Here is a 26,516-nt window from a genome sequence, read left to right as displayed (position 1 = left end):
AGGGGGTGGTGATGAACGGAGCATCTGAACCAATCAAACACTCACACCCAGTCAAAAGATCTGGGTTTGATCCATCACCGTTCTTTAGCCCACTCTGCCACCCCAGTTCAGACATGGCTATATGCAAATCAGTCTGACCCTGTGCCTCATGGGAACAGTCCAGCCCGAACTGCAAAACCATGCCTTCCCTGGACCGGAAACAAGCTTCCGAGGACCGGTTTCTGGCATTCCAGCCGTCTTCAGCCCGGCTTGCTTGAATCCAGTGGCAAAGTGAGCAAGGGACTCACGTCTGAGCATACCCTGCCACACTTATGGTGGTCAAAGCGGGACAACAGGGGGTGGTTATGGACGGAGCATCTGAACCAATCAAACACTCACACCCAGTCAAAAGATCTGGGTTTGATTCATCACCGTTCTTTAGCCCACTCTGCCACCCCAGTTCAGACATGGCTATATGCAAATCAGTCTGACCCTATGCCTCATGGGAACAGTCCAGCCCGATATGCCAAGCCATGCCTTCCCTGGACCAGAAACAAGCTTCCGAGGACCGGTTTCTGGCATTCCAGCCGTCTTCAGCCCGGCTTTGTTGAATCCAGTGGCAAAGTGAGCAAGGGACTCACGTCTGAGCATACCCTGCCACACTTATGGCGGCCAAAGCAGTACAAAAGGGGGTGGTGATGGACGGAGCATCTAAACCAATCAAACACTCACACCCAGTCAAAAGATCTGGGTTTGATCCATCACCGTTCTTTAGCCCACTCTGCCACCCCAGTTCAGACATGGCTATATGCAAATCAGTCTGACCCGGGTGCCTCATGGGAACAGTCCAGCGAGATCTGCCAAGCCATGCCTTCCCTGGCCCGGAAACAAGCTTCCGAGGACCGGTTTCTGGCATTCCAGCCGTCTTCAGCCTGGCTTGCTTGAATCCAGTGGCAAAGTGAGCAAGGGACTCACGTCTGAGCATACCCTGCCACACTTATGGCGGCCAAAGCAGTACAAAAGCGGGTGGTGATGGACGGAGCATCTGAACCAATCAAACACTCACACCCAGTCAAAAGATCTGGGTTTGATCCATCACCGTTCTTTAGCCCACTCTGCCACCCCAGTTCAGACATGGCTATATGCAAATCAGTCTGACCCTGTGCCTCATGGGAACAGTCCAGCCCGAACTGCCAAGCCATGCCTTCCCTGGACCGGAAACAAGCTTCCGAGGACCGTTTTCTGGCATTCCAGCCATCTTCAGCCCAGCTTGCTTGAATCCAGTTCAAAATGAAGCACATTTAGATAAAAAAAACAATTTATTGCCAAGCCAAAAATGTTTTTTACATTTTTAATATATTCACAGACTTGAAAAAGACATCCAACAATACAATACCTATATTCTTTTGAAAGTAATTGTATGCTTAAAATAATTATAAATTAACATTAAATGGAAAAAGCCAGACTTACAAATAACATTTAAATTTTTAAAACATTTACAGACTTTGAACATAGACATACAACAATCAAAATTGAAAGACATTTCTGAGAAATTCCTTCTGTAAGTACACTGTAAAGTGTTTGTATTAAAATTATAGATATGTATATTTTCAGTGTTATATAAGACAACAGGAAAAGTTCTGGTCAGTGGTGGTGGGCAAAATTACTACTCCAACTCCACAGGGTGCTTCCCTCAGGAAAGGTGCTGGTCAGTGGTGGGGGGCAACATTACTATTCTAACTCCACGGTGTGCTTGCCTCAGGGAAGGTGCTGGTCAGTGGTGGGAGGCAAAAATACTATTCTATTCTGCAGGTCACTTGCCTCAATGAAGGTGCAGGTCACTAGTGGGGGGCACAGTTCTTATTCTATCTCTGCAGGTTGCTTTACTCAGGGAAGGTGCTGGTCAGTGCGTGGGATCTTACTTTTCTGACTCCCCTATGTCCTTGCCTCAGGGATGGTGCTGGTCAGTGGTGGGGGACACAATTACTACACTAACTCGGCAGGGTGCTTCCCTCAGGGTAGGTGCTGGCCAGTGGTGCGGGCAAAATTACTATTCTCAATCTGCAGGGTGCTTGCCTCGTGGAAGGTGCAGGTCACTAGTGGGGGGCAACATTACTATTCTCTCTCTGAAGGGTGCTTTCCTCAGGGAAGTTGCTGGTCAGTTCAGGGAGGGAAATTTACTATTCTAACTCCCCCATGTCCTTGCCTCAGGGAAGATTCTGGTCAATGCAGAGGGGAATTTACTATTCCTAGTCCCCCCATGTCCTTGACTCTGAGAAGGTGCTGGTCAGTGGTGGGAGGCAAAATTACTATTCTAACTCCGTAGGGTGCTTGCCTCAAGGAAGGTGCTTGTCAATGCAGGGGAGCAAATTTACTATTCTAACTCCTCTGTGTGCTTGCCTCAGGGAAGGTACTGGTCACTGCTCGGAGGCACAATTACTACTCCAACTCCACAGTTGCATACCTCAGGAAAAGTGCTGGTCACTGGTGGAGGGCAAAATTACTTTTCTAACTACAGTGGGTGCTTGTTTCAGGGAAAGTACTGGTTACTGGTGGGGGCAAAATTACTATTCTAACTCCGCAGGGAGCTTGCCTCAGGGAAGGTGCTGGTCAGTGCTGGGTGCCGAAATCATTATACTAACTTTAACGGGTGATACCTTTAGAGTAGGTGCTTGTCACTGGTAAGGGGCAAAATTATTAATCTAACTCAACCAATTGCTTGCCTCGGGGAAGGTGTTCATCTGTTTTTGGTTTACTAAATCTAAAAAACTGAAAAATAAAACTTACAGTATTTTATTTTTTGCACAGTTTAAATAAAGAGAAAATCACCTTCTGGACTGCAAAACATCAACTCCAGCAGTAGTTAGACAACGAGAAAGCCTTTCACATGTACAATTATTATAAAACCTAATCTTGCAACAAAAACTAACCAAAACATTTCTTTTTACAAAGCCAAAAGCTAGGTAAACATCAATCATGAAATATCAAATTTTTCTTTTAGACCTTCCCAACATCACTCAGAAGGGAGAAAACATTTATTCCCAAAAAAAAGCTGAGAAAACAGTTCTAGAACACAAAAAAGACAACCAAAGATACAAGGGAACCTCAGTGAGGTGAGATAAACAACTTTATCTATATTAAATGCCTTTTTCTTATTACATGAATCAATTGCAAACCATATTAGAAAATCACTGGTCGCAAAAACCAAACAAACAATATAACAAAGAACGTTTTCTTGATAAACTCACTTGAAAACAAAACAAGCATTTGCAATGCAATAGGTCTCGCATTATGAAAGTTTGGGCTATTGGTCTTGTAAATGACAATTTTTTTATTTATGTGTTGATTTTGAAAATAGTTAAATTAATAGCTTTGTCATTTTCAATGCCAATAGTTATAACTTTCGCACATGTGACGACTATAGCATTTGTAATGCAACATGTTTTGTATTTACGTGACTTAGATGTATTGATATTACAAATAGCAACGGCTTTTAATTTTTTAAAATAATTAATACTTAAATAAAAGTGATTGTAATTTATATTGGCAATAGCTTAAACTTTTGTAAATAACGTTTGTGAAGATTATGTTCAGTGTATTTTATTGTGATGAAAATCCAAGAACAGAAATGAAATAACATCTTTTTGTGATATTTGTAATAAAGCTTGAAACATTGAGAGAACATAATTGAACCAGTTGTTGTTGAATGGTTGCACAGATTGATGCTGTGATGTCGCGGAGTGATGTTGTGATGGCACGGAGTGATGTTGTGGTGGCGCTGAGTGATGTGGTGGCGCTGAGTGATGTTGGGTTGGCGCTGAGTGATGCTGTGGTGGCGCTGAGTGATGCTGGGATTGCGCTGAGTGATGTTGTGGTAGTGCTGAGTGATGTTGTGGTGGCGCTGAGTGATGTTGTGGTGGCGCTGAGTGATGTTGTGGTGGCGCTGAGTGATGTTGTGGTGGCGCTGAGTGATGTTGTGGTGGCGCTGAGTGATGCTGTGGTGGTGCTGAGTGATGCTGGGATTGCGCTGAGTGATATTGTGGTGGCGCTGAGTGATGTTGTGGTGGCGCTGAGTGATGCTGTGGTGGCGCTGAGTGATGCTGTGGTGGCGCTGAGTGATGCTGGGATTGCGCTGAGTGATGTTGTGGTGGCGCTGAGTGATGTTGTGGTGGCGCTGAGGGATGCTGTGGTGGCGCTGAGTGATGCTGTGGTGGCGCTGAGTGATGTTGTGGTGGCGCTGAGTGATGCTGTGGTGGTGCTCAGTGATGCTGGGATTGCGCTGAGTGATGTTGTGGTGGCGCTGAATGATGTTGTGGTGGCGCTGAGTGATGTTGTGGTGGCGCTGAGTGATGTTGTGGTGGCGCTGAGTGATGTTGTGGTGGCGCTGAGTGATGCTGTGGTGGCGCTGAGTGATGCTGTGGTGGCGCTGAGTGATGCTGTGGTGGTGCTGAGTGATGCTGTGGTGGTGCTGCTGAGTTCTCTCTGCAACTGCACTCTGAATCTGCACTCTGCACTCTGAATCTGCACTCTGAATCTGCACTCTGCACTCTGAATCTGCACTCTGAATCTGCACTCTGCACTCTAAATCTGCACTCTGAATCTGCACTCTGAATCTGCACTCTGCACTCTGAATCTGCACTCTGAATCTGCACTCTGAATCTGCACTCTGCACTCTGAATCTGCACTCTGAATCTGCACTCTGACTCTGCACTCTGCACTCTGAATCTGCACTCTGAATCTGCACTCTGAATCTGCACTCTGCACTCTGAATCTGCACTCTGAATCTGCACTCTGAATCTGCACTCTGCACTCTGAATCTGCACTCTGAATCTGCACTCTGCACTCTGAATCTGCACTCTGAATCTGCACTCTGAATCTGCACTCTGCACTCTGAATCTGCACTCTGCACTCTGAATCTGCACTCTGCACTCTGAATCTGCACTCTGCACTCTGAATCTGCACTCTGAATCTGCACTCTGAATCTGCACTCTGCACCCTGAATTTGCACTCTGCACCCTGAATCTGCACTCTGAATCTGCACTCTGAATCTGCACTCTGCACTCTGAATCTGCACTCTGCACTCTGAATCTGCACTCTGCACTCTGAATGTGCACTCTGAATCTGCACTCTGCACCCTGAATCTGCACTCTGCACCCTGAATCTGCACTCTGAATCTGCAATCTGAATCTGCACTCTGCACTCTGAATCTGCACTCTGCACCCTGAATCTGCACTCTGCACCCTGAATCTAAACTCTGCACCCTGAACTTGCACTCTGCACCCTGAATCTGCACTCTGAATCTGCACTCCGAATCTGCACTCTGCACTCTGAATCTGCACTCTGCACTCTGAATCTGCACTCTGCACTCTGAATCTGCACTCTGCACCCTGAATCTGCACTCTGCACCCTGAATCTGCACTCTGAATCTGCACTCTGAATCTGCACTCTGAATCTGCACTCTGCACTCTGAATCTGCACTCTGAATCTGCACTCTGAATCTGCACTCTGAATCTGCACTCTGAATCTGCACTCTGCACTCTGAATCTGCACTCTGAATCTGCACTCTGCACTCTGAATCTGCACTCTGCTCTCTAAATCTGCACCCTGCACTCTGAATCTGCACTCTGAATCTGCACTCTGCACTCTGAATCTGCACTCTGAATCTGCACTCTGACTCTGCACTCTGCACCCTGAATCTGCACTCTGAATCTGCACTCTGAATCTGCACTCTGCACCCTGAATCTGCACTCTGCACCCTGAATCTGCACTCTGAATCTGCTCTCTGCACCCTGAATCTGCACTCTGCACCCTGAATATGCACTCTGCACTCTGAATCTGCACTCTGAATCTGCACTCTGCACCCTAAATCTGCACTCTGAATCTGCACTCTGAATCTGCACTCTGCACTCTGAATCTGCACTCTGCACTCTGAATCTGCACTCTGAATCTGCACTCTGCACCCTGAATCTTCACTCTGCACCCTGAATCTGCACTCTGCACTCTGAATCTGCACTCTGAATCTGCACTCTGCACCCTAAATCTGCACTCTGAATCTGCACTCTGAATCTGCACTCTGCACTCTGAATCTGCACTCTGCACTCTGAATCTGCACTCTGCACTCTGAATCTGCATTCTGAATCTGCACTCTGCACTCTGAATCTGCACTCTGAATCTGCACTCTGAATCTGCACTCTGAATCTGCACTCTGCACCCTGAATCTGCACTCTGCACCCTGAATCTGCACTCTGCACCCTGAATCTGCACTCTGCACTCTGAATCTGCACTCTGAATCTGCACTCTGCACCCTGAATCTGCACTCTGAATCTGCACCCTGAATCTGCACTCTGAATCTGCACTCTGAATCTGCAATCTGCACTCTGCACCCTGAATCTGCACCCTGAATCTGCAATCTGCACTCTGCACCCTGAATCTGCACTCTGAATCTGCAATCTGCACTCTGCACCCTGAATCTGCACCCTGAATCTGCAATCTGCACTAATCTGCACTCTGCACCCTGAATCTGCACTCTGCACCCTGAATCTGCACTCTGCACTCTGAATCTGCACTCTGAATCTGCACTCTGAATCTGCACTCTGAATCTGCACTCTGCACTCTAAATCTGCACTCTGCACTCTGAATCTGCACTCTGCACTCTGAATCTGCACTCTGCACTCTGAATCTGCACTCTGCACTCTGAATATGCACTCTGCACTCTGAATCTGCACTCTGCACCCTGAATCTGCACTCTGAATCTGCACTCTGAATCTGCACTCTGAATCTGCCCTCTGAATCTGCACTCTGCACTCACAATCTGCACTCTGCACTCACAATCTGCACTCTGCACTCACAATCTGCACTCTGCACTCACAATCTGCACTCACATTCTGCACTCACAATCTGTACTCACAATCTGCACTCTGCACTCTGAATCTGCACTCTGAATCTGCACTCTGCACCCTGAATCTGCACTCTGAATCTGCACTCTGCACTCTGAATCTGCACTCTGCACCCTGAATCTGCACTCTGAATCTGCACTCTGCACTCTGAATCTGCACTCACAATCTGCACTCTGCACTCACAATCTGCACTCTGCACTCACAATCTGTGAGTTAACTTAGCCTATTTAGCAAGTTATTTAACAGTTCCATATTTTCATTTGAAAACAGTAACCCTGTCTATGTCAGACCCATCAATTGCTGTTATTGTCATACTTAGGCAGTAGTAAAGCCTATTTTCGCATGTGTCTAGCACTTGTGTTCGAGATTGACTATGAAGTTGTATGGTTTCTTCCAAACGTTTTCATACATATGTATCTTATGTAATTTGCAAACTGCTTTCCTAACCACGGCAACCAGTGTTCCAGATTTGAGGAAGAAGCAGTGTGTTGAAAGTGGCTAAGTAGTGTTGTGCCTCTTTCCTAAGTGATACCAGCAGGAGTTTGCCGGAGCAAGGTCTGACCATGGTTCATGTTTATTACCGTCAAATCGACATCTTCTGTCAAAACGGAATTGATGTCCATAATTACGACGATGTCACCCACATATCGTTTTGGCTCTCTAAGTGGCAGGGGCTGGAGCTTCCTGTGTAGATAAATGCAACAAGGGCAAAAAGAAATAGCAATCCATGGGGGAGAGAGCGGAGGGGGATGGTGTGTGGGGGCCGGCCTGCAGGCCGGCCAGCCAGTCATGATTAATTAGGGGAGGAGAAGCCGCAGAGCGCACGCTGGGCGAAGCCCTTTGATGTGCTGTGCGGCCGTGAATGCGCGTGCTTGTTTGTTCACGTCATTCACGTGAACTGTAAGAAAACCGCAGTGCAAGAAACCCTTAGTTTGACGAGGATTTCGAGCACTTGAATTCTCGATCCCTCAATGCGCTTGCGCACATTGAAGGTCACGAGACCTAAAAACTGATAACCATTGTTTTTGCAGGTCCAAGACATTAAACAATATCGAATTTCAAAAGCAAATATTAACAGAAATGCATTGTTAAAAATATTTTCTGAAATATCAGCAGTCAAACATGTCTAACTAACACATCTTTCTTTTCAGATTAAACATTCTTTGAAAAACATAAAACACCCAAAATATTTTTTTCCTTTCTTTTACAAGACATTTAAAAAATGGCGGTACAAAAGGGGGGTGGTAAAGAAGGGAGTGGTGATGGACGGAGCATCTGAACCAATCAAACCCTCACACCCAGTCAACAGATCTGGGTTTAATCCATCACCGTTCTTTAGCCCACTCTGCCACCCCAGTTGAGACATGGCCATATGCAAATCAGTCTGACCCTGTGCCTCATGGGAACAGTCCAGCCCGAACTGCCAAGCCATGCCTTCCCTGGACTGGAAACAATCATCCTGGGACCAGTTTCTGGCATTACAGCCGTCTTTCATCGACCTTTAGATATACATATATAAAAAATATTTATTTTTCAGAAAGACACACATTCACTGGATGATGTCATCAGTGATGTCATCAGTGATGTCATTTGAGATGTCATCAGTGATGTCATGAGTGATGTCACTGACCATGTCATGAGTAATGTAATATGTGACGTCATCAGCAGTGCATTGCGGGCGCGTGAGTTATAGTTAGCTGAACTAACTATAACGAGGGAATTTCAATGGTTTTGTTTGAGAGAAATGTCCAGCTAACTATAAAGTGTGGGAAACCTATGTTTTTTTCAGTGAAAATATATATATATATATAATCTCACTGGAGAGCACACACCAGAAGGGTAATAAATGTGGCAGTTTGTTTCCGGTTTTCCATCTTGCATACCCTCTGATGAAAGAGAAGGTTCTCTGAAACGCGTAAGGGACATTAAAATGATCGGGTTGCTGTGCAACTTCCATGAATAAATTATTCTGCTGAATGTCCCTGCGTGGAATTGCGTCTTTAAGCTCGGGGGCTTTGGGAATGATATATATATATATATATATATATATGTGCAAAAATAGTCCTCCTCATTCCAGGCAGACAAGGGGGCACGGCGGGTTTTAAAAATTCACCATTGAAAGTGTAGCATACCGCGTTTCAGCTTTCGCCTTCGTCAGATGCAAAGCCTTTCAAGTTGCCACTGACGCTGCAATCCAGAGTGTCTTTTTGTACAGGCTCATCTGAAGTAAATTTATTGCGCACCTGTGCCTCGTTCAACCGGAATCACTGTGGTGTTCTGAGTGGAAAGACTGCAACTCCCAGAATGCAGTTATTACATGTTGCGATGTCGCGGTGAGTGATTCCGTTCGCCAGCTGCTTGTGGGGCATCCAGTTGGAAGGCTGGCTATGAGCGTGCACAGGTTGGTGATTGCAGTGTGTTTTCTGGGCGATAGAGTTCTCTTAAAACCGGCACTTCCCACCCCGCGGTTCCCATGATCACAGGTCTGGGACATCATTGAAGTAGTGATGTCGCTCCACGAATTCGCAGACTATCACTGATAGCAGGGTATCTGGTTCACAGGGTGTGAGGCGGTCTGGGTAGTCACCATAGCCTATGACGCTTTAAGAAAGGGCCACCCCTGCGTGTATGACAGTGCGCTATAAATGCAAAAATAGTCCTCCTCATTCCAGGCAGACAAGGGGGCACGGCGGGTTTTAAAAATTCACCATTGAAAGTGTAGCATAACGTGTTTCAGCTTTCGCCTTCGTCAGATACAAAACCTTTCAAGTTGCCACTGACGCTGCAATCCAGAGTGTCTGTTTGTACTGGTTCATCTGAAGTAGATTTATTGCGCACCTGTGCCTCGTTCAACCAGAATCACTGTGGTAGTTCTGAGTGGAAAGACTGCAACTCCCAGAATGCAGTTATTACATGTTGCGATGTCGCGGTGAGTGATTCCGTTCGCCAGCTGCTTGTGGGGCATCCAGTTGGAAGGCTGGCTATGAGCGTACACAGGTTAGTGATTTCAGTGTGTTTTCTGGGCGACAGAGTTCTCTTAAAACCGGCACTTCCTACCCCGCAGTCCCCATGAACACAGGTCTGGGACATCATTGATATATATATATATATATGTATATATAAAAAACACACACACATGATGAGTTAAGCTCTATGCTCAAATTGCCACTAGGCCACTAGTGATTGTGAAGCCTCAGAGTCTCGTTACTAATTCCCTCCATTTTAGTACATAGTTTCATTGCAAAACACTGTGCTTTTCAAAGCACAAACCATGTTGATTCTGCACTGTCTGAAGATGTAATTTGAGGCCTGCTGAAAATGTGCCATTACAATTTACCTCATACCTCAGATTCATATTTAACACGCAGCCCACAATAACAGTAGTTTCCTGAAATAAATAAGGTGACATCCGGTGGGGAAAAAGGATTGTTGGTCTGCTTATTTCCTGACATAAAATGCAGTCACTGGCAATTCATTAAAAATCAGGTTTTTGTTAAATAGCACCATTAGTTGTTAATCGCCTGTGGTGCAGAGAGCCCCTCTGGAAGCAGGTGATGATTACAGTGCTTAGCACTTCAGGAGTATAAAAGTACACTGACTGTAATCATTACAGAAATTACTTCTTAAGTGTCATGCTGTTAATTAGAGTTCAAAGATTTAGCATCTGGTGGATATTCCTTATGTGGCGCTGTGAAAAGTGAGAGGTGCAGAGAATGTATTTAAAGGGCTCTAAATTAGGGTGCAGAATGTGCACAAAATGTCAAGCATCTGCCAGAGGACACCTTGCAGTATTTGCTTACAGTGACCACTTGGACGGAGCCCCCTGGGACTGTTTGCGACCCCTGCTGTAGCTATCTGTCCAGCATCATTCTTTGAGCTCTGTGGCTGGTTAGACATGCCAAGGTGTCGTGCATGACGTATGGCCCTGCACTCTGAGCATGCACAGTGGAGCTGACGTTTAGACTGCTCTGAAGGAAACACTAAAGCTTTCCCCTCACGAAATACATTAAACAAGTTTACAATAACCAAAAGAGCGGAAGCACATAAACATGCAGCTGTATTACTCAGTAGCAGAAGGAATTGCTAACGTGCAAGTAAGGCATTCAAGGCTGAAGTTATCAAAAATACAGGGGTCAGAGGGTGAGGTGCTTTTATTAGTAGAGCACTGGTTGCCAGTAGGTAGTTATAGTTAGGACCTTGTTTCTATTCAAAGAGTGTTTTTTCTTTTCCCAATAATGTTGGAGCCGGTTGTAAAATCTTCGAAAATTTTTCAAAACTAGTGGGGCTCTCCGGTCCGCTCCTATTTTAAAAGTTTAGGGGGGATTCGGCAAGCGGGGGCTGAGCCAAAAGGGGGGTCCCAAAACGTGTATTCTCCATGTTAATTCCCATAGGAAACTTTAGACACGGCTACAGCCCGGACTGCTGAACGGAATTACACCAAATTTTGCAAAAAGGTAGCCCTTGTTTCAGAGATGTCATTTGAGATGTCATCAGTGATATCAATGACCATGTCATGAATGATGTAATATGTGATGTCATCAGCAGTGCATTGCCGCGGCGAGAGTTATAATTAGCTCAACTAACAATAACTGTGGAATTTCTATGGTTTGTATGCGTGAAATGTCCAACTAACTATAATGTCCCTGAAACCTATATTTTTTGGGTGAATTTCAAAGGTTTTTTAAATGCTAATTTGTATTTATAATGTCCCTGAAACCTATATTTTTTCTGTGAATTTAGATCTGCACCCGCCCGATCTCGTGCTGAGATCTGATTAGCTGCCAACCCTTACAACCAGGTAGTGATGGCAGACATCTTGTGACTTCGGAAAAACATTTAAAGAAAAAGAAAGAAAAGGGGGCAGGGTGGAAACACCCTGACCCCCTAGGACTCTTGGGGGGACTCTCAGGGACACTGCATAGCCAAAAATGCATTTTCTTTCTTAAATTCTTTCCGGGAGTTGCGCTGGATAGGTGAATCCTGCAGAAAATGTTCTAAAAAATGATGCGTGGTCTCCTGCATTTCGGGGCACATTTACAAGCCCCTATCGCCACCACAGCATCACTTTTCAGGATGTCATAGTGGCTTTAGGGGCTTCGCCTTATTCACAATGCAGCATTAAGCCACTTAACGTGGATTAACGTAGCCTTGTGATTAAGGCCTCTGTTGGACTTGGCCCTTTTTGCAAGGTCATCCCTAAACTTTTTGCCTTTCTCCCCGCCTTATTTCTGACATGATGTTGGTGATTTTAGGCCACTGGGCACTTTAGCACTGTGGTCCAGTGTAAAGTGCGGGCGCTCTCTGAGTAACATTGCTGAGATTGGCAGGCCTCCTATAGGAATGCATTGGGATTCCCTGATTAGTGTGTGTCAGTGGTAATCCATGGTATGGGTGGAGCAGTGTGGTAAAGTCTGGTATGGTTGGAATTGTAATAATAAATGCTGCGCAATGGTGTGCGCAGATTTATTATGACTATGTGAGAAATGCAACTTTTAGAAGTTGGCATTTCTGTATGCTACGTGTCTGCCTACCTGATGTGAATTGCATGTCTGGCTTGTGAGTGACAGGGGCTGGGATGTGTGTGTGGCTCCGGGGGTGCAGGGTGAGTCAGCACCAGGCTGAATGATACATCTGTGCTAGGAGTAGTGGGAGGAGTAATCCCCTGACTATGAATAGGACTGTGCCCAGCCTGTGCAATGCTGGCTCCACACCCTGTGGTGTGTCTGAGCACCTAGCCCCCACCTGGTAAAGGGGAAGAGGAGCTTGGAAAACAAAGTACTCCAAATCCCCCCTGAACCAGTTGCATCTGGTTCACTCATGTCCTGTACTACAGACAAAGGAATGCCTTGTATAAATATAGGGGCTGTGAACCCATGAAAGGGTTCTCTTCCATGATGCGTGTGTGCTGTTCTTGAATGAGGCTGGGGTGTGCTGCTGCTTGGGCCCAGGAGGAACTGTCATGAGGGCTTGCCTCCCTGGGCTCAGCATTGCCCCCTTGATCTCCGGGACCTAAACAGACTTTCGCTGTTAGAGCTGTGTCTCCTAAGTGCCTCGTGAGCGCTATATTCTAATTTCTAGGAGCAGAGGAGTGCATGGGCTTTGCAGTGCTGCTCTGTGTCACGACTGCCAGCTCCTCAGGATCAGGTTGATGCTCAAAGGGGTCCACCTCCTGATGTCCCTGCACTCTGACTAGCTATAAGCATACAGAGTACAAAAGCAATCAAGCGAGGGATAGGTAAGGGTAGGAGCTGCAGTGGAAGGGACACCTGTAACAAAAGAAGGCACACATTAATACTTGCAATCTTCTATCTACCCTCCTGTACTGTCTCGGTAGATTATAATGCAGTACCTGGTAACTGATCAGGAGATTAACCCTTTCTTATATCTGAGATACTTCGCTCAAACACAAGGTTAACCTAAGGTTCAAGAGACAACCGGTGTTTCCTTGGGGACATACCTTTACAACTGTCAAATATGGATTCACACTCAATGGCATACATACCAGTCACTCTATTCCAAATAACCGATATAACTTAATGTCTTTTCAGCATTCATTTCCCAAAATAGGCTTCCATAAGTAAGATGATGCTCCAAAAATAAAGCAACCCTAATAAATCTCACGGTGGAGATGTGCCCCGATAGTTAGTGAATCCATCAAATTTATATAAGAGATAAGCAACAACAAGCCAACCGATAGTTGGACTCTGCAACAGTATAGGTTCAAAATCAGGTCTTACCGGCTGCCGTAGAAGTTCTGGAATAACTCACTGTGACTTCCGTAATGATGCAATGCGGCTCCGTGAGTGGCACCGCAGTAGAAGAAAAGAAATAAATATGTTTGACTGATGGGGCCAACCCGGGAGGGGGCTATCCAGCGTCTCCCAGCCCGTAGTAAGACAAAGGATAAAAAACACCGGCTCAAAACCTGATGAGGCTAGGAGGGGGCAATCCAGCGGCTCCCAGCCCGTATCTCAGGCATTAAGATCATACAGCGCTCTTGCGCTAATGCGTTCTCGCTCAGCCGAGCGGAACGCGAACAACAAGCTCTTTTCCTGTTCGGGCGTGGAGGGGCAATCCACTGTCTCCCAGCCCCAAACACAGAAAGATCAAACAAAGCTCGACGCCCATGCGCCAATGCGCTCTTGCTCCGCCGAGCAATAACGCGAACTTCGACTCCGCAGCTGCGGAGTCAAACGGCAACGTAGGACTTCAGAGGAATCCGCAGCGGCTCCGTGGGGACAGGGCGTCCGCTGAACTGCAACACTCCAATGGACAAGAATCACGTGCGAGGACCCTCGTGCCTCACAAGACTATATGCCTTCCTGGACCTCCCCTAGCGTTTAGCATTCTGGGAGTTGGAGTTTTTCCCAAGCAAGTGGATATTCGGCAGGCACGTATGTCAGATCCTGACACTCTGCATGAGGAGGGAGAGGTAATCTCCTGCGAAAGGATTCCCCCGAATTGAGGGGACTGAGCGTGAGCCGACCCTGCTTATTGATTATTTAAATATGCGGGTGCCAATTTCACTAATGTGTGTAATTAAACTGGCGGGCGCCCACCCCGTGTTTCCTGAGAGAACTCACCGCCATGGCCCGATTCCCTGAACAGGAAGCCATGCAGTTTTGCAGGACTGTAGGTCCGGCATAGAGCGCATCCGACGAGCCGGGAGAGAAATTCCCACCCACCAGAGACACTGCAAGGACAGGAGAGAGAGTCCCCAAGGAGAGGGGGCCCTCCTGAGCCGGCGGATGGTGAAGAGGGGCTCCCATGTGCAAGGGTGTGCCCCGCGGTGTCAGTCCAAGAAGAGAGTCAAGCGGGAGGAGAGCCTTCCCCGTTTAGCCCCCATACACCGAGAGGATATCCAGAGAAAGGACCGGCGAAGAGAGGAGATGGAGCCGATCGAAGTTCCGGTAAGTGGGGCCGCCGTCTGTTGTTTGACGGCGCATTCCAAGGCACATTGTCATTGCCTCAGCAGTCCAACCGTTGCGGGCCACTCCAACATTGGATTGTGTGTTTTGAAGAACCCATGGGGGTCCAGAGTGCACAGTGGTGCTGGTCCCCCCTTCTTAGATATTATCACATCTGCCCCGCCTAACAGTGGGCAGCTGCAATGTTTTGCGCAGATGTGAATTGGAAGTCCCTGAGTGGGACAAGAGAGGGCACAGTGGTGCCAGAGCATTTATTTGATTTCCAGCTGCACAGCACTTAGTGACAGCTGCATCGTTTGGGTCTGCAAAATTGCACACTTTGAGACTCTGCTCTCTTGGCAGCCGCCCTGACATTTTCGACATAGGGCATTTGAGCCCTCTGGGAAAGCCAGTTGGCCAGGAGGACTGTGAGATGAATATGGTGCCAGCCCCTACTGTGATGTGCAGGAAATGTGAGTCATGCCCTGTAATTTATGCACCAGGATTTATGCATAATGTGTTTATGTTTGAGGTTATTATCTAATGCGTTTAGACTTATGAGGGTATTGCATAATGCGTTTATGCGTATGAGGTTATGGTCTAATGCGTTTAGACTTAGGAGGTTATTGCATAATGTGTTTATGCTTGTGAGGTTGGCGCAGAATGTATTTCACGCCTAATGTGATACTGTGCATAATATGGTTTATGTTGCAGGATGATGCTGAGTACAGTGTTTTTCAGTAATTACTGGTTGTGTTCTACGTTTATGATATGTTCTACATTTACTATTTTCACTTTGTGATGGTTCTGACAGCGGTCCAATTGGCCCTGGCATGTGTATATAATCCCCTGTAAATATTGACTAGTGCAAGTTGGCACAGTGTATATTGTGTGATTAATATTCTAATGTGTTTTATGATAATACAAAGGCTATTTTTGATATAACCTTGTGTGGAGTTCCTTTTGTGGTGCGCCTAGTATGTTGTTGCTGTGTGAGTGTTGCACAAACACTTTACACATTGCCTCTGGGATAAGCCTGTCTGCTCCTGCCAAGCTACCAAGGGAGTGATCAGGGGTTATCTTTGGCATGTAATTCCCTTGCCCTGACTAGAGTGGTGGCCTCTGCCTGGCTTTGGGGCAAGCCTTAGCCAATCAGATATCCTATTTCTAACAATCCCCTCTCACGCTATAATTAACATGAAAGAGGTGGGCAAGGGGTGTTGCAGTGGAACGTCACTCTGATGGCACCACCAGTACCATCACACCTAGCCGACTATAGTCCTCTCACCTTGCACTATAGATCCGGCCACCAAAGCATTGTTGACCATATGTCTAAATTGACTCCTGACTCTCTCTGTAAATGTTTTGTCCTTGTCCTTAATGTTTGTTTGTACAGGTATGCATGAGAAGGGAATCCCCCTCTCACATATAGAAAAACGCCTTAGTGAGTGTATCACATAGTCTGTACCACAGCACTAAGTCTGTTTTATTTCACCACATCTTTTTAAAAAACGGTCCTGAGGAAAGCCAGAATACTCTAAGGCACTGGCTGAAACATGTCGACCATCTGAAGGACGCAGGGGGCAGTAACTCGCCACCCTCACGAGTCCTGTAGCCTTACTTTTAACCGCTGGTGTCGGCCCAGTTATTAAAATTTAATTTACCCTCGGGTACTGGGACCACCACCAAGCCGTTTTAAATCACAACTCACTCAACCTCACTCACTGCACTCTCAGCAATATACCAGCTCCGCTGCAATCAGGCGTCGTAGCACACCCGGGACATACTAGGTGTCACTGGGTGGGCCCGATGATGAAGCATGCCACCAACTAGGTTGGTGGGTGAGGGCTTCATGAATACACCAACAAGGTGCCCGTGACAGAACTAATTAGAGTACTGCAACACTTTGGTCAACTGAAGCTAGTCCTCTTTGATTAATCACATATAAACCCTCGGGGACTCGGACTAGCTACCTAGTCCTCTCTCTCCCTCTTGTTACACGCAGTGGAACGTCCACCATTGATTTTGACACTGCCCCCTGTTTACAAGGGCAGCATAAATATGGGGTAGAGCCCAAAAAAAGAAAAGGGAAAACCTGGTCTTAAACAGGCGCAATGAGGAGACATTTTTCATTTCTCCTAATTTTTGCTGTTTCCTCATTGCTGCACTGTGCAGCACACATGGAAACAGCAAAACACTATTGATTGTTTTTGTGCAGGAAGGTGACTCTCCCTGCACATAAATATTCAATGAAGAAAAGATGTTTTGCAACCTCTATGAGTGATGCATTACGCAGTACACATAGAAGTTACAAAAAGCCATAGGAAACTCCAGTTCCTGCAATTATGCCCACTCTCACATTGCTTTCAAATAGAAGCTGCCTTTTACTTAATATTCAGGACTTTTGCACTCTGCAGGCAGGAATCCTGTATCTGGTGTAGGTTTTCCAGTTAGTCGCTTGCTGCAACAACATCCTGTTTCCTTTTCCGCATGGATTTTTGGCATTCTAGTTCTGTTCTGCAAAGGATGCTTCCATTGCGGTCTTTCCAGGGCTGGCATCACTGCAAGCTACGGGTCTTTGGAGTAGTGGTCCTGGATGCTTTGGATGCAGAGTTTTGCTTAACTTTCCACTATGCCTGTTTCACCTGTGTGCAACCTGTAGTTCATTGCATCCAGTGCCCTTTTCAATGGGCTCCGGAGGTCTGCCTGGCTACACCATCACAAGCTGCCCTCGATTTTGAACTGCTGATGAGTCCCTTAGTGGCTCATTACCAGGACTGTTCCTTGGGTATGCGACTCATTCATGACCCTGGTTTATGGCCAGTGGCTATAAATCGTTCCAGTGCAATGGCACAGCATCTTCTCGATCTCAGTTTCATCTAAATCAACACAGGTTCTCCTGTGATGGTCTTAGCAACATCTGGCACTGAGGAGCATGTTTGTTCCTTTGTCCTACTCAATTGGAGCTCTAATAGTTGTATCTCTGAAGTATCAGATTTCGTAATAGAATTGTTGGCCTCTTAATTGGCTTCGCATGTTTTGGGTCCAGACGACATGCTTTGATCCATGAAAATGATATGACTTTTTTTTTTTAAGGTTTGACACCTTTGGTTTGGGATGCAGTGACTGCCGGGCCGTTTGAACGCTTTGGGACTGCTTATCGCCTGAATTCTTTTGTCACTATGGGTGCTACCATCCTGACCGAGGGGAGGGTATCATATGTCCTGGGCAGCCCCATTGTCGCTCTCCATAAGTTAGCATGAGCACGCTGCAGTCTTTACTCTGCTTTTGCACACATTACTATACACACGTATTTTGCTTTCTGCCACACTGTATTTTCACACAAAACCTACTATTGGTTTTGTGTTCTGTTCTTTCCTGGGATTTAGTCTGAACAACGCAAACAAGGTCACATGGGAACACATACTCTTTGTCATTTAAGTATGCGCAGGCATGCAAATACAATAATGCAAGAATTGAAAACTGCGCAACTGTAGTGAAGTATAAAAAAAATACTTTAAAGTATAAAGAACTATTTATAGCAGTTAAGACCAAGTAATTTTCTTGAAAAAAAAGGTCAGTGACAAAATCTACCAGGGAACATTTTAAAACAGGTAAATACTTGTCCAAATAGAACAACAGTATTATCTTTAATTCTGACGAATACTTTTGTAACCAGTTGGCTTATGTTTTTCAACTTAAAGTTGACTCTATCTTTGAACTGTTTTCCACCTCCTTGAACACGCTGAGTTAAGATGATGGTGCAGGGCAGGTTGAGGTATTGGACCACGGGTTAGATCTGGGGCTTTGAAATACACCTCGATTTGAAAGGTTCTCTCTTCTCACTAAGGAAAAAATAATTAGTCTCATTAGCTCAACCAAATCCGGCACCCATACGGACCCCTGTCCTCTTGAGGTAATTAATTCAGTGGCCAGTGTGGTGGCTGGACCACTTATGGACCTATTGAATGGGATATTGACTTCAGGGCAATTTCCAACTGTATGCAAAAATGCTTTAATCCTTAAGTTGGTGAAAAAAGGTAGAAAGTTACAGACCCTTATTTCGCCCACCCCTTCCAGCCAAGTTATTAGAGAAGGCAATGAATGAGGAAATACCAACATTTGTAGCCAATTGCTTGATTCTTTCGAATATGGTTTTAGAGCAAACCTCTGCACTGAATCACCTCTGCACTGAATCACCTCTGGTAGCAGCATCGGAGGAATTAAGATGGGCAGTTGACAAGGGAGATAGAGTAGTACTGATTTGATTAGACCTCTTTGCCTCCTTTGGTATGGTTCACCATGCAATTCTTATTAAACGGCTCCACTCGCTTGGTTTCAGGAACACTGCTCTAACATTGTTGAGTTCATTCCTTAATGATAGACAACATTGGGTAAAGGGGGAGATCCAAGCTCCAGGCCTTTCCTTCTCCCCTGTGGTGTGCCCCAGGGGTCTGCTCCCAGTCCTACACTCTTTAATATTTGTTACTCTCCTTGTTAATCTTATTCACAGTTATGGTCATGTGGTTTTTTCCTACGCCAATGACATACAAATTGTGATGTCTGTCTCATTTGATGTACACAAAGAGGCAAGTAATTTCTGTAGATTGTTGTCCCATGTTGCCAGCTGGATGCAGAAAAACTGTTTAAAATTGAATTCATTTGGGAGTCATTTTTGTCACCAAGTTATGTTTTTCAGAGCAAATCAATGTTGTTGTTTCATCAGGATCTTTTATGCTAAAGGTTCCTTTTAAAAATTCCCAGTTTATTCCTTTTGATCTACAAAAGACGGTGGTGATGGCACTCATCTTTTCTAAGATGGATTACTGCAATGCCTTATATTTTGGAACTTATAAATATCTGATAAAGAAACTGCAGTCATTGCAGACGGTGGCAACAAATGTGCTGTTGAAAGTTCCTAAGTATGCACCTATGTCTCAAATAATGCACAGCCTGCACTGGCTCCTGCTGGAAAAAAGGATTACTTTTAAGAATCTGTGTATAATCCATAAGGATCTTTACCGGGCCAGCCCTACCTACTTTCAGGAATAATTAGAAACCTTAGATTGAGCTTGGCACGAAAGGTCAATGTCCCAAAAATAACCAAAGTAAAATGGGGTGGAAGAATGTTTTCCTATTGTGGAGGGAAATTCTGGATCACTCTATCGCTCGCTCTAAATTTGCAATCTACCTTGCAGCTATTTAGGAAGCAGTTGAAGACCTGGCTATTTACTCAATTAATCAATTACTCCCTCTAGATTTGTCCATCGTCTGGTAGAAAGTTTCCATTATTTGGTCCACTTCATGCTAAGACACCTTTGGGTATTGCCCACTCTATAAAAATACTTAATTTCATTTACACAGACGAGATCGCAGCTACACCTGAGATGTAGATCTTTCATCTATGCATGCTAAGGAATGGGGTCCGCTGCAAACAACCAGAATTATTTTGATATATAATCACTTTGCCTCTGTAGAAGGGGAGGGAGGTTAATTTAGCTTGTCTATACAATGACAGCTCCGTTTATGATTTATCGATTACTTACAATGCTGACCGTATTTGTGTTCTTCTTCTTACTTTGTGGCACATATACTGTATACTCGAGCACAAAATTTAAATAAATATTTTTTACTTTTCTTGAGTCTCTGTCAGATCTTATAGCTGACATGTACGAGTGTGAGAGTGAAAGGTTGTATTCTGTCACTCCGATTCCTGAGAGGGTCAGAGGTTCTGTACTCTGGGTTGTCTAATCGCTTATTCCTCTGTGAGTGAGGGCAAGAGAGACACTATAGCTATTCGGTCCCTGGCTCATACTAAGGTGATAGAATAACTCATACCCTTTCTACTGAGTTTCTAAGGCCTCAAGAATAGTTTTGTGATTCAGCAGAATCCTTGCACAAAACTTTGGTCCACATACAAGTATAGTGTCATGTGTGACACACTTACTCATTTCCACAGTACTTGTTATCACACCAGTGACTTTGTTGACCTTTGACTGATACTGAGAATAGGTATGCCTTTGAGGAGATACTCATCTCACGCTTATCTTTTGTATTGCCTTTGTACTCATATTGGCTTGTCTTGCATAACATATGGTTTTTATTGTGATGTGTTACCCAGTGCAGAGGATGTGGTTCCATCCGTTCACACAGAGTGAAATGACACACCTACTCACTGATCTTCTTTAGCTACTCGCATTGACAGATTAGTGAGAGCATGTCAATGTAGGAAATCTTTGCCTATATGCTGCAGTACATTATTACCACTGTGTGCATGTAAGAACTGGTTCCGCCAGTTCTCCGGGGGGTAGCATGGCTCGAGCAGGAAGGCAGCCAGGGGCTTACGTGTAAAGCAGCTACTTAACACACACATCCAATGAAACACACAGTGGCGCAATAATGGAGACCACACCAGTAGTTGTATTTGGAAAATCAAGATCTTTTATATAGGCTTTCAATTAGAGCGATGCATTGGTAATTCATTAGCATTTTAGACAAACATTTCATTAAGACGTTTCATGAATCACGTGCAGATTGCACTTCCTGTGAAGGGGTAAACATTTCAGATAAGCATTTCAGTAAGACATTTCATTAAAATAACAACCAGCTCATCTATGCAGTGAAACATTAACTAACCCCGCCTGTCGCATCAGACTCTTTGACAGGCAAAGGGGTAAATGTATAAACCTGGAGGATCCTACAAGAAGCGATTATAGTAATGCGTTTAAGTAACACATCAAACCTCTCATGGACGCTTTTCCTGGAAAGGAATAAAACATATCAGCAAGTACTTATCAGTCTAACAAAGAACTTCAAAGAACACAGCCTTTAGTCATCTATGACAAGCCTTTCTTCTTGTAAATACAGGTCGGCTGCGACCCAGATCAGATCAACAGAATGCTATGGAAGTCCACCTCTGCAAGAAAATTCAGTACAGTTAAGTGACTCTCCCACTCATTAACAGGCTTGTAAATATGGTACACTAGGAACCTTTCAGGCTTGTAAATAGGGTGCACAATGAGTAATTCAGGCTTGTAAATATGGTACACTATGGACCTTTCAGGCTTGTAAAGATGCAGGCAAAACGATAAAATGAGGCACATTCAGAAGGGGGGGGGGGGCAACAGGACCCAGTCACAGTCAACCCCGGGGGAGGGGCGACCTCGGGCCTCACTCGGCCAACCGCCCTCCTCCCCTGGGGGTTACCTCTCTTCTTCGGCCCTCCGGGGCCCTTGCGGAGACGCTGGCTCTGGCAGAGGGGAGGGGTGTTCGTCCCTCCCAGAGCCTCCCTCGGCCCGGCGCGGTGTCGCTGCGGCTTCTGGACACCAGCGCCGGGGCCGGGGCCAACGTGCAGGATACGGAGAGGAGGGGGGCCCTTTGGCTCCACGACCCCCTCCGCGATCATTACGGGCCATCTCAGGCCTACCGGCAAGGCTCCGGGGCCGGGGCTGCTCCAGCCACTCACGTCGCCCTCCTTGAGGGCGCGCCCGCCTCGACCAATGGCAGCACGGCGCCCGGGGGCGGGGCAGAGGAGCTCCCCGATCACGTGGGACAGGACAGCTTGGCTTCAGGCCTACCGCGGCCTGGCGGTTTCAATGCGGCGGCCCTCTCCTGGCATCGAGGGCCACCGAGGGGGTCAAACGAGGCGCTGGACACAGCGCGAAGGCGGGCAGCCCCAGGGCAGGCCGGCAGCGCCTCAGAGGCTTCGCGTGGGCGGCGCTAATGCCGCGGTGACGTGGGGGCCTCCTCAGGCGCCTCGGACGGCTTCACACAGCTCCGGGCTGCGGCGGTGAGTGGGGATATTAACAGCGCCTCGTGGCGACGGTGTCAGGCACCGCAGAGCTACTCGTGGGGGGGGTACATCAGTCGGCTCAGGAGAGCGCTTGGGGGCAACTGCGGCAGAAGGAGTTCTGAGGTGAAAAGCGCCTCAGGATCACAGCGCTGGAATCACGGGAACACAGATAGCTCAGGGCAGGCAGCCTCTGACACAGCGCTGGGCAGAAGGGCAGTCTACAGCGCTCTGCAAGTTAGTCAGCCAGAACTGCAGGCAGGATGGGGACAAATTATAGCGCTGTCACACAGTTCGCCCAGGGGAAGACAGGTAGGCCCAGCTGTAGGCAGGGGATTCCCAGGGCAGCTCAGTCCAGTACCTGGTCCCGGAAGCAGGTTTCTTGGCGCTTGGATGGCTCTGCTCCCTTAGTTGCTTGTTTCTTGAAGTTGAAGAGGGAGGGTGATGAGTTGAGGGCTTGAAGAGTTTCTCCTCAGTCACTGCAGATGGGCCCTGGGGTTCCCTACCACTAGGCCAGATCAGGGGGCTAGCTTTGGACACCTCACCCAGCTTAAGAGGCAGCACCTAGATCTTGTCACTCCAAGCAGCATAGGTTCCTCACTAGGCCCTCCCGCCTAAAACTCCTGCGTGGGTTCCCCAGGTCAGTGATGCCCCAACCAACTAGAAAAAGTTCCCTTCCTTGATTATATATGCCCAGGTCAGGTGACCACTCTCTAAGGCGGGAAATGTCAGGTCCGCCTTCCTTCTGGAAGGTTCCAGGAGCTTCCCCACTCTAACTATGGACAGGGGCTGGGTGGCTGGTGTTGCAACATTGTATGGGGACCCAGTCTGCTCCTGGCAACTAGGGTGCTACACTAAAAAGACCACGCTGCAGTAGCAGGGGCCAGTGGCAGCCATGTTGAAAGTAGAGAGCACCTGCACCCTAACACAGATTAGCAATGCCAAGGTGCCCGAAGACCTAAAGGCCAGCAAAAAGTAGGTGGGAAAAATGAGGCAAGGGCAAAAAATCACGGGGAAAGACCACCCTAAGGCTGACAGGTCTAACATGCGTCCCCCCCAGCTGAAAGTGGGGAGAGCTACCCAACCTCTAGGGAGTTCTCGCCACTAAGGTGGAAAAACCGGGAGAGACCTTCAGCATTGGCGTGGTCAGCTCCGGGCCGTTGTTCCACCCTAAAGTCCATCCCCTGTAGGGAAATGGACCACCTTAGCAACTTTGGGTTTTCGCCTCTCATTTGCATGAGCCAGCGAAGGGGTTGGTGGTCGGGTTGAACCAGGAAGTGAGAGCCAAAGAGGTATGGCCTCAACTTCTTCAAAGCCCAGACCACAGCGAAGGCTTCTCGCTCGATGGTACTCCATCACTGTTCCCGAGGAAGGAGTCTTCGGGAGATGAAGGCCACAGGTTGGTCTTGGCCGTCATCGTTGAGTTGCGACAGCACGGCGCCTACGCCATGCTCTGAGGCATCTGTCTGCACGACGAATTCTTTTTGGAAGTCCGGAGTGGCCAGCACCGGAGCGGTGCACATCGCGCGCTTCAGTGTTTCAAATGCCTCCTGGCAAGCAGCCGTCCAGATGACCTGACGTGGCTGCTTTTTGGACGTCAACCCGGTCAAGGGGGCCACGATGGTACCATATCCCTTGACGAATCTGCGGTAATAGCCAGTTAGGCCGAGGAAAGCTCGGACCTCAGTCTGAGTTTTGGGGGGCTCCCAGGCCATGATGGTCTCAATCTTGGCCTGGAGGGGTTGCACCTTACCTCCGCCCACCAAGTGTCCGAAGAACACGACAGAGCCCTGTCCAATCTGGCACTTGCTAGCTTTGATGGTCAAGCCAGCCCGTTGTAACGCCCACAGCACCTCCTGGAGATGCTGCAGATGGTCCTCCCAGGTGCTACTGAAGACAGCTATGTCACCCAGGTACGCTGCTGAGAAGGACTCCAGGCCAGATAATACCTGGTTCACCAACTGCTGGAAGGTGGCCGGAGCATTCTTGAGCCCGAAGGGCATCATTCGAAATTGGAAGTGGCCCTCGGGGGTGGAGAACGCTGTCTTCTCCTTTGCTCCATCGGCCATGGCAATCTGCCAGTACCCTGATGTCAAGTCGATGGTGCTGAGGTACTTGGCTGCTCCCAGCCGGTCAATCAGCTCGTCTGCCCGTGGTATCGGGTGATACAAAAGGGGATGATGGACAGTGCGTTTGAGCAAATCAAACACTCACCCCCAGTCAACTGATCTGGGTTTAATCCATCACCATTCTTTAGCTCACTCGGCCACCCCAGTTCAGACATGGCTATATGCAAATCAGTCTGACCCTGTTCCTCATGGGAACAGTCTAGCCAGAACTGCCAAGCCATGTCTTCACTGGACCGGAAACAAGCATCCTGGGACCGGTTTCGGATTCATAATCCTCATCAGCCAGGCTATCTTGAATCCAGTGGCCAAGTGAGCAAGGGACTCACGTCTGAGCATACCCCGCCACACTTAGGGCGAACAAAGAGATACAAAAGGGGATGATGGACGGAGCGTTTGAGCAAATCAAACACTCACCCCCAGTCAACTGATCTGGGTTTAATCCATCACCATTCTTTAGCTCACTCGGCCACCCCAATTCACACATGGCTATATGCAAATCAGTCTGACCCTGTGCCTCATGGGAACAGTCCAGCCCGAACTGCCAAGCCATGTCTTCCCTGGACCGGAAACAAGCATCCTGGGACCGGTTTCGCATTCATAATCCTCATCAGCCAGGCTATCTTGAATCCAGTGGCCAAGTGAGCAAGGGACTCACGTCTGAGCATACCCTGCCACACTTAGGGCGAACAAAGCGATACAAAAGGGGATGATGGACGGAGCGTTTGAGCAAATCAAACACTCACCCCCAGTCAACTGATCTGGGTTTAATCCATCACCATTCTTTAGCTCACTCGGCCACCCCAGTTCATACATGGCTATATGCAAATCAGTCTGACCCTGTGCCTCATGGGAACAGTCCAGCCCGAACTGCCAAGCCATGTCTTCCCTGGACCGGAAACAAGCATCCTGGGACCGGTTTCGGATTCATAATCCTCATCAGCCAGGCTATCTTGAATCCAGTGGCCAAGTGAGCAAGGGACTCACGTCTGAGCATACCCTGCCACACTTAGGGCGAACAAAGCGATACAAAAGGAGATGATGGACGTAGCGTTTGAGCAAATCAAACACTCACTCCCAGTCAACTGATCTGGGTTTAATCCATCACCATTCTTTATCTCACTCGGCCACCCCAGTTCAGACATGGCTATATGCAAATCAGTCTGACCCTGTGCCTCATGGGAACAGTCCAGCCCGAACTGCCAAGCCATGTCTTCCCTGGACCGGAAACAAGCATCCTGGGACCGGTTTCGGATTCATATCCTCATCAGCCAGGCTATCTTGAATCCAGTGGCCAAGTGAGCAAGGGACTCACGTCTGAGCATACCCTGCCACACTTAGGGCGAACAAAGCAATACAAAAGGGGATGATGGACGGAGCGTTGGAGCAAATCAAACACTCACCCCCAGTCAACTGATCTGGGTTTAATCCATCACCATTCTTTAGCTCTCTCGGCCACCCCAGTTCAGACATGGCTATATGCAAATCAGTCTGACCCTGTGCCTCATGGGAACAGTCCAGCCCGTACTGCCAAGCCATGTCTTCCCTGGACCGGAAACAAGCATCCTGGGACCGGTTTCAGATTCATAATCCTCATCAGCCAGGCTATCTTGAATCCAGTGGCCAAGTGAGCAAGGGACTCACGTCTGAGCATACCCTGCCACACTTAGGGCGAACAAAGCGATACAAAAGGGGATGATGGACGGAGCGTTTGAGCAAATCAAACACTCACCCCCAGTCAACTGATCTGGGTTTAATCCATCACCATTCTTTAGCTCACTCGGCCACCCCAGTTCAGACATGGCTATATGCAAATCAG

This window comes from Lissotriton helveticus, chromosome 1_1 (assembly GCF_964261635.1).
Source record: "Lissotriton helveticus chromosome 1_1, aLisHel1.1, whole genome shotgun sequence".
Classification (NCBI taxonomy): Eukaryota; Metazoa; Chordata; class Amphibia; order Caudata; family Salamandridae; genus Lissotriton; species Lissotriton helveticus.
Note: the sequence above shows the minus strand (reverse complement) of the source record.